Below are 8,858 nucleotides of genomic sequence, written 5' to 3'. Positions count from 1 at the left end.
AAGCTCTATTTAAACACACCCAAGCGCATTTTAAAAGTTCAAATTTCAATATGCATCTATCACCAAAGAAAAATAATTCAAATAGAAGGGTAATACAAGTAAATCTCTGCCCAGAGACAAAATGACTGTTTTATCAACTGCCATCAAACTATTACTTTCTTTCCACTGCTGGATCTTCAATATTTCTCTTAGACTCTTACTTTTCCCACTCAAATTTCTCCCAAATTTTCAACTGTTTCCTTTCAAATCAACAAAAATTTTCATAATTTTCCTGTTAGTTGGATGTTATCTAGACATGACTCAAAATACAGCAAACAAATGCAAAATTTAAAGTTACAACAAAATATAAGACAAAACATTTTATATACAAAATATTGAATTATTCATTCTCATATTGCTCTTGCTTTAATGTCTTTGAGACTGTCACAGAAACTACAGTAAAGCCTGAAGAAAGCAGAATTTGCTACAAAATTTAATCAGGATTTCTGCACAGTGTGGATTATAGTATGCTAGACAAATACAAAAAATCCACATTACCCTGCAATTTACTATTTCATGAAGAAAGATGTTTTAATTTTCAGATGCATAAGCAAAGGAGCAAAATTACATTTCTCCAAGAAACATTTACCTTAATTTTCTTAATTGCAATCTTATATCTTCTTTGCCCTGAACAGTAAGTGTTCCATAATTTTCTTCCCTGTTGTAATACAGTAGAAGTTATGAAAGAAAAAAAAATACTTCAGCCATCATGTTAAAGACAAATTTTAAAATAATCAGTACATATCCTTTACTTAGATTCATATCCAGTGGTTTGTAATGAGACACAATTGAATGACACATTAGAAAAATAGACACTACTTGTTCATACTGGTATTGTGTACTGCTAGAGAAGAAATTGCTTGCTCTGAGCTACAACTCAAGGAAGAAGAGCCAAATCCTCAAGTCATAGCTAAACCATCACTGCCTGACAAATGACATTAGCATTTAACAGAAAGTTTGTATTAGCAGACTGTCACCAACTCTTAAGATTTCTCCAATCACCATTTACCATTACTAAATCCTTAACCAACAAATGCATAATTGTTTATGCATTAAGGGTCCTGCCAAGCTCTTAATGGAGTTTCATGGATCAGCAATTTTCCACATGTCTTATTTTGGGAATCAATGGACTGGAGGCCACAACACCTGTTCACTTTGCAGAAGCTGAACTAGGATTTATATTTACAGTCTATCCACCAGTCCCAAGCTCAACACTGCCTAATGTCCTGCGATTGCTTCGACACTACTTTATCAATGCAAAGGTTGCTCATTGCTTCTTTTGCCTTTTTTAACTGAACTAAATATTTTTTAAGACTGGCAATGCAGTTCATGTTTCCCTTTCCTGCAACACACACACAGTTTTAGCAGAGCCTCTGTGCCATATAATCTAAACATTAATAACATTATGTTCAAAACAGAGTTAATATTGTTATGGAATGACAAAGTGCATCACTGCACAATATTTGCAACAAGTTTTGCCTTAACAAAACGACATCTAAAATTATGCCTAAAGGTTCATTGAAGTAAAAAGTTAGCCCACAAAATTTTTATTAATGAGCATAATGCACAAAGTAACTTCATTTGACTCTAAAATCCTAGATTGAGATTTAAATGGCTGGCAGATAGAGAAGCCATTCTTTTATTTATAAAGCAACTTCAAATGAAAGAGAAATTATAAGGCATGCCCTACCGCACCAAAATCCAGCTGTGGTTAAATTACATGCTGACATTCTTGTTCTAACCCCACTCAGGAGCCATGGGTAACACAGAGAGAAGAGCACAGGCTTTAGTACAGGCTGGTGATTAAATACCTCCTCTAAGTCCTGGACTCTCTTTGCTAACGTGGGCTTGAACCTGAGCTCCTGCTTCTTCATTTTGAGCAAGCATTTTAGCTGATTCCCTTTTCCAAAGAGACACGCCCTTTAGAAATCAACACTCTCTAGGGCTCAGACATTTCAAACAACATTTCTCCTAAGCACAGGAAAATGAAGCCAATGTGTCGAAACAGGGTTAGCTGTCTGCATGACAGATCAATCACCAAAACTTTCCCAGACTGTAGGATCTCTTAATGTGGGATAATTATTTTGCAAGTGAGCAAGCACATTTCTGGTTAGTGCTGTTCTGGTCAATAAAGCAGCAAAGCTTAACAAAGGTTGATGCACCCTTAAAGACAGAAGTTAATATAAATATGAATACTAGAGTTCCTTCTCCAGAAAAATAGAAGGAACTGCATGAGCTACAACAATAAATGGATCAGATGATCCAAATATAAATACTGAAAGGCCTATGGACCTAACAGGAAGGCCTAAGCTAATTAGCCTATGGAACACGCAGCTAGAAAGAAGTTTCCTTCCTAAATCCATTCTGTCTCCCACCCAGGAAAATCTAAGTGAAAGGACCCTGTCAGTGCCTGAATCAGCTTGTTCAACTCTTATTGCAACAACAGTTTTTAACTCCAGAAGATGCTTTGTGAGGTTTATGTACAGAAATGCAGCTGTTTTCACTGGTGTTACAGTAGCACAACACTGGCTTTAACTTAGGCCTTCAGAGGGTACAACACAGTAACTCTCTATTAACATGCATTTAGATCAGGTATTAGGAAGAAATTCTTTACTGAAACAGGTTGCCCAGAGAAGCCGTGGATGCCCCATCCCTGGAAGTGTTCAAGGCCAGGTTGGATGGGGTTGCAGCAACCTGGTCTAATGGAAGGTATCCCTGTACATGGCATTGGGGCTGGAATGGGATGATCTTTAAGGTCCCTCATAGCACAAACCATTCTGTGACTCCAGACAGGTCATGAGGGGTGCCGGATCAGAGGTCAAAGGCTTAACCATTGATTACTGGAGGAAAGGTCCATGGGTTGCTGAAAACCCAAGTGGTTCAGACATTTTCAGGTTTTGGAAACATTGTCTGGAAGGATTTTTTTAATTATAACATTTTAATTGTTAACAAATTCTACTCCCTGTGTATTCACAATGCAATGCAGCTTAAAAAAAGTATCACTAGAAAGATACTAAAATATATAAGTAATAGCAAATTACCTCACAGTTATTACTGCTTTATAAAGAGGAATAAAAATTATGAGGCTGTGCTAATTTTATGCTTCGTTCTGCAGATGAATGAAGATTTTCTGTCTTAAAAACATTTGCATTCCTCTCCTTTAAAGCAATTTTCAATTTTGCTGGATACAGCACAATTGCATCTACTCTTTCAGCTGCAATGGGTTGTTGAAATTGAGCTATTGCCCAGCACCTGCTCTTAGTCAGACAGCTGAAATCAGAGGTTAGGGGAAAAAATAAAGATTTTTTGTCATTGTAATGCAAGTCTCCTTTTAGCTTTGCTGCAGTCAGTGTTCAATTATGTTCTGTAACAACCTCCATTACTAGAGCCAGTGTTTTTCTGTTCTCTCTGCATATATTAACTTCCTTGTTCACACGTGAGAGCCTTCTTAGCAAAGCAGAGTCTTAGGAGACATTGCCCACAGCTTTCATGAGTCTCTATCTTTTTTAGGCTGTTGAGAATCCTAGTGTTCAAATGTATCTTCATTTTGAATGCTTGAAAGGTAACTGATACAATAGAACTTAAATTATCTCCCACTGAAGGTCTGATAGGTCAAAATTAACCTGAAATTCCATCTAGTCTGTTGAATACAAAGCATCGAACAAGTAACAATGAAGGGCTCCCACGTAATTTTTTATCCTATTTTTACAAGCTCTGAATCCTTCTGCTTCAGAATTTTTATCAGTTCATTGTGTAGCCCAGAAGTTTAAGGCTTCATCAGAAGCAGGAATCAAGACCCTACATCTGTAGGAAGAAAGCCACAAAGATTTTGACCAGCGAGGCTCAGTCACAAATGGGAAGGAAGTAGCTGGTGTGAGCAGCTACTGGGAAGGCAGGAGCAGGAGCCTTGCTTCTGCAGCCGGAGGTAAATGGACAGAGAGCTCTGGGACAGAGGTCAGAGGCACTGAAGCTCAGGGTCTGAGGAAAAGGAAATCCAGAGCAGGAAGTACTGGGATGATCAGAGTGAGGATTTGAAAAGCTTGGAGCAGAAGATAATTTATTATAATACAAAGCCATTATAATAAATTGATCTTGAAAAGAAAGGACATAATTAAGGTGAAAAAGGTGGTGCCCAAAAATTTAGCCTGTTAGAAAAGGGAAGAGAATAGAAAACAGAGTGTTGCAAACTTTTGAAAATTTAATTAGGAGTCTCAAATATTTCTCTTCTCCTTCCTCCATTAAACCTCCAAATCCTGGAGTCATATGGTTGAATCCTAGTTTTCAGCAAAGGGACAAAAATTCTAGCTGTCATGTCTGCAGAGAAAACCTTGAACATTCAAAGCCTAAAAAACCACACAGGATACAAACCCAAACATAAATTTCTAGTTTTTAATAAATCTCATTATTTGAATATAATCTGTCTTGCAGTTTTTAACATAAGATACAGCATTAGTGAAAGCCTAGCATCTGCCTTCTAAGCAGACAGCAGCTAGAGATCCAAAAAAAGATCCCCAGCTGCTATCATAGTCATCATCAGCACATAATGACTGGCATGCTGGAATTCTGGGTAGCTCATTTAAAGCTGTCACATATTCATGTATTCTCGGTTTGGCAGGTTAACCCCTTCCCCGGGATGCAGGAGCACTCTCAGTGCTCCCTCCCCAGCATCTGGTCCCCCTGTGCACAGCTCTGTGCAGGAGAGCACAACCAATAATGGCACTCGCAGCTCAGGAGGGCTCAGGCCACACACAAGGCCACAGCAAGCCCTCAGGCTGTCACAGACACTCAGCCGTGGAGAGATTCAGACAACTTTCTGTTGTGTGATGTTCCAGTTCCCTGATCAACAATCCACTATCTACTGCTTTGGGGAGTATTATTAAAAATTAAATCAAGATTTCAGGGTTTCTTCCTGGCCCTTTTTTAAGCTTCCATGTGCATGAACAAGAAGATAAAGATTTGAGCTGGAATTTTTCCAGACACATGCAGAATAATTACTCTCCGGAAATTCTCTTTATCTTCATCCTTGTGGATTTGAATGCATTCTTGAGAAATCTTTCCCTTCTTTCATATTCATCAAAAGCTAGGACATAACAGTTACGATTAGCATACTCAAACCAAGTTTACATCTTGTAGAGGTACCTACCCTACATTTAGTAATTTCCCACTTTCCATTGATGCCACGACTGCCATCCGTTTCTAACTTCCACTCTCCCAACGGAGTAGATCAGAAACAAATGGCAGATATGCCAGATCAGTCAGAAGGGCTGTTGTAACTGCCAACAAATCCTTTGGCTGATTCAACCATTTTATAATCATCTTACATTTCAATGCACCGACTCTCAGCCAAAAAGCCTTCAGATCTCTGTCTCAGCCCCTACCACAAAAGAGCAAAATCTGAAGACCTGAACTATAATGGTGTTATCAACAGAGCTAGAGAAAGCATCCAAATTCTCACTTCTGTGCTAATAGCCCCACTCTGAAGAGAAATAAAAGCCAGTTTTGGGGGATGCCAAATGAAGTAGCCCTCAAAATAGATGGAGTATCTATTTATTCCACTGCTTGGGGGAAGTGTAAAGAATGGAAATCTACAATAAAATTTACACATCCTTTCTTGCAGTTTTCACAGCTCTCCAGACATACCAGTAAACATTCATAGTCAATCCTATAAGAATCCACACAGATTTTAAAAGCCACCAGAAATCTGAATATTCATTCACAAGATACTCCTGATGCCATTTTGTCACACTGTTTCCTTTTAGCAACATAAGATTTTAAAAATAACTGATTAAATACTTTGTATTTAAGAGATTTCTTGCAGAAAGACCTACTAATTCCCTTTCCTCAACATTAATGCCCTCCTGAGAAGCACTGCTTACTCCAAAGAAAGCTACAGTTCTTCCTCAGTAGCTTTTATCAGGCAGCATGTCCAAGTTACAGGTTGTAACCTGCTCATGCTGAACATATCTGATCATATCCAGAATGTTTGCATCAACAGATGAACAACTATGAAAACAAGTCCTAGGAATATTAGTGCATTCTGCCTGAGAAAAAAATCACTTTTTAACAGGTTTGCTCTGTGAAGAAGATAATGAAGTGACCTATGCAGTGCCCAGCAGAATCTGGAACACCAACCATACCTCAGTCTAAAAGACTGCATGACCTCACTTTAATCTTCAATGTAAAGCCTTACCTTGTGTATCTGAGATTCCTTGCCGCTCCTGCTGGAGCTGCAGTTCCACCATCGCTGCCTTCTGCAGCCGGATGAAATGCAAGCTACACATGACGCGTGCAGTTTGACTGCTGGTTTGTGACCACTGCCTAAAGGAAAGGGACTCCAAATTTCAGGGTCTTGTGGCTGTCAGGGAAACCTATCCTGCTCACATGAGAGAAGGGGCACTCAAAATAATCTTGTTTCATTTGAGGGAAAAATTAAATGTGTGAATGAAAAGAGTGTTCTATTCCTTCTCAGCTGCTAAATAGAGAATTTAACCTAATAAACACTTCTCTAGGGTAAGGGCATCACCCTCTGTTGTTGGGGTATTTTTTTTGTTTCAATCCACAGGGTTCCTCTTCCCCTCTTTCTCACGTATTCGAGATGAGAGAAGCTTCAGTGAGCACAGCTACTGGCATTCCAATTTATTCAGCAGCAACCCCTGTGGACTGCCAACAGCAGACTGTGATTCTGTTTGGATTACAAGGTGCAGATAAGTAATTCCATCCTTAATCTATCACTGTCAATGCTGGCAGGGGAACAACTTATACCTATGAGAAGTCAGGCAGAGGAAAAGATAGATTGGGTAAAAAAAAAATAGTGTGGGATAAAAGGACAGAAGAAATAGAGAGGATACAAGTCCATTAAGAGTTCTGTGCACACATGCATGCAGAGGTAGGAAATGAGGGAATGGGATAAAGGAACAGGGTGCTAATAGGAAAGCAGCAAGCAGAAAGGAGATATCCAGATTCCAAGCAGACTTTTTCAATAGCAATGAAAATCTCACTTCCAACATAATCTATGCCTTCTGTTCCAGAGATCCCAGTGTAAAATGCTAGGGGATGCTTGTGACCTCAGTAAATGCTGATGGATACCACCACACTGCAGCCACGATCAATAAACCTCAAGTACATCATAATGGAGCCTCAAAGCCTTTTCATGTAGACCTGTCAGTAAACTGGGGCAATATTACAAATGGACAACAAAGGATAATGCAAAGATTGCAAAAATGGAACAACACAGAGACAAGTGAATTTCTTGGAGGATGGAGTGGAAGGCAGAAAAGATGAAAGAGAAGGTAAGCTATTTAGACATAAATGATGGAGAACATCAATAGCCCACATCTGTTTTATGTGATGGAGGATTTGGGGATGGAAAAAAGGGAAAGTAATAATGAGACCAGGGATTAATTTTTCTTTTCCTTTTTAAAGGAACAACCAGTAGTGTTGTTCCATCACTGTATTTTACTACAGTCATCATCTCCAATTAAAGTCGGCCCACTCAGGCTAGTGAAGTCCCTTTCATGTTTTTATCAGAGAAACAATGTTATTTTATGTGCATATGGAAGACTCCTTTGATTTAGCTACAGGTTCTCTTTATTTTTATGTTATTTGCTTCCCTGGCTAGGTGTCTGGCAGATATGTCACAAAGTCCCAAACACATAATTTGTCCCAGGAAAGGTAAAAAAAAGCTGCCTTCTAAGCAGGCACTACCCTGACATTAAAACAAAACTTGAAAAACTTTATTTTCAACCAAAACAACCCTTGGAATGCCCAATGTTATAACCCAAATACAGATGTATTATTGATTATTCTGTTCTTCCCAAGCTTGCTTGCTGCTTTCCACACTAGGCACATTCAGTGCTCCAGAATAAACAATCCAGAGTGCAACCAAGCAAAGTTTAGAGACTAAAAAATATATGGATTGCTATTAATGGCATGCTTTTTGATGGCAGACTTCTTTCAAATGGGTTGGAAGGAGAGGAAAAGTTTCATGGTCACCTTTTTCAGCTCCCATCCTAAATCCACTGACTTGCACTGCTTAAGGAAGACAGAAAATCAGTTCAAAGAATAAAAATAAGGGCATAGAAATAATTTAATAGTAGCCAAGGGAGAGCTTCGTAGAAATATTTTAAAAATAAGAAAAAACAAATAAATAAATTAACCTACAGCAGTGTGAAAGGCTACAAAAATTAACAAAGAGGGGGGGAAAAAGAACAAAATTCTGAAATACTAAGAAGAAAACAGCTAAGAAATCAGCGACCAAGAGGACTTTCTTCGCGAGTCCAGTAACACAGCCAAACACAAGGGAAAGCGTGCGCTGGAGGAAAGGAGAGCGGATCAGCCGCTGACCCGGGCAGGGAAGGAGCGCAGCTCCACTTCCACAGGGTCACAGAGGCCTCAAAACCCGCCTGTTCCCGACGTGCTGAGCCGGCTTCGTGGCCGGCTTTGGAGCTCGGAGGCTGCTGCAGCTCCCGCCCCAAGCCCTGAGGGGAGCCGGTGCCGAGCGCGAGGCCCCGCGGGCCGGGGGAGGCCGCGCTCCCCGCGGGCGCATGCGCAGCGAGGCGCACGGAGCCCAGGCCCGTCCGCACGGACATCGCGTGCCGGGGGCTCACAGGCAGGAAATGGAGGCTTCTCCCCCAGCTTGTCTCTTCCCGCCTTGGTGGTGCTGCCGCAGCTCTTTGCCCGTAACTGCTAGCATTTTCTGCCGTGCCCCCAGAGGGTCATTTCGGCCCCGTGGTACGGGCCCCTGCGTTCTACCCAATAACAAGCCGGCTCCCGATGACGTCCTTAATTGCCAGGCAGAATTCCCCTTCGCACCTCCCGCA

The 8,858-nt window shown here is 40.4% G+C and overlaps 1 protein-coding gene across 3 annotated transcripts in view; it reads right to left on the bottom strand.

Moving 5' to 3' along the window:
- NCF4 (neutrophil cytosolic factor 4) overlaps nt 1-8,524 on the bottom strand; it is a 53,633-nt gene extending 45,109 nt beyond the window's left edge. The window contains exon 1 of one of the 3 annotated variants that reach the window (XM_042050637.1): nt 6,230-8,524. The gene's annotated coding sequence lies outside the window, so the exon portion shown is untranslated. The remainder of the gene's footprint in view (nt 1-6,229) is intronic. The other 2 variants (XM_042050633.1, XM_042050635.1) reach the window with 2 other exon arrangements.
- Between the last annotated feature and the right edge of the window lie 334 nt (nt 8,525-8,858).

Source organism: Corvus kubaryi, unplaced genomic scaffold (assembly GCF_017639235.1).
Source record: "Corvus kubaryi isolate FWS band 111438036 unplaced genomic scaffold, C.kubaryi_AGA036_p1.0 74, whole genome shotgun sequence".
Classification (NCBI taxonomy): domain Eukaryota; kingdom Metazoa; phylum Chordata; class Aves; order Passeriformes; family Corvidae; genus Corvus; species Corvus kubaryi.
The sequence above is the reverse complement of the archived record's forward strand: the minus strand, read 5'-3'. Positions and strand labels throughout refer to the sequence as shown.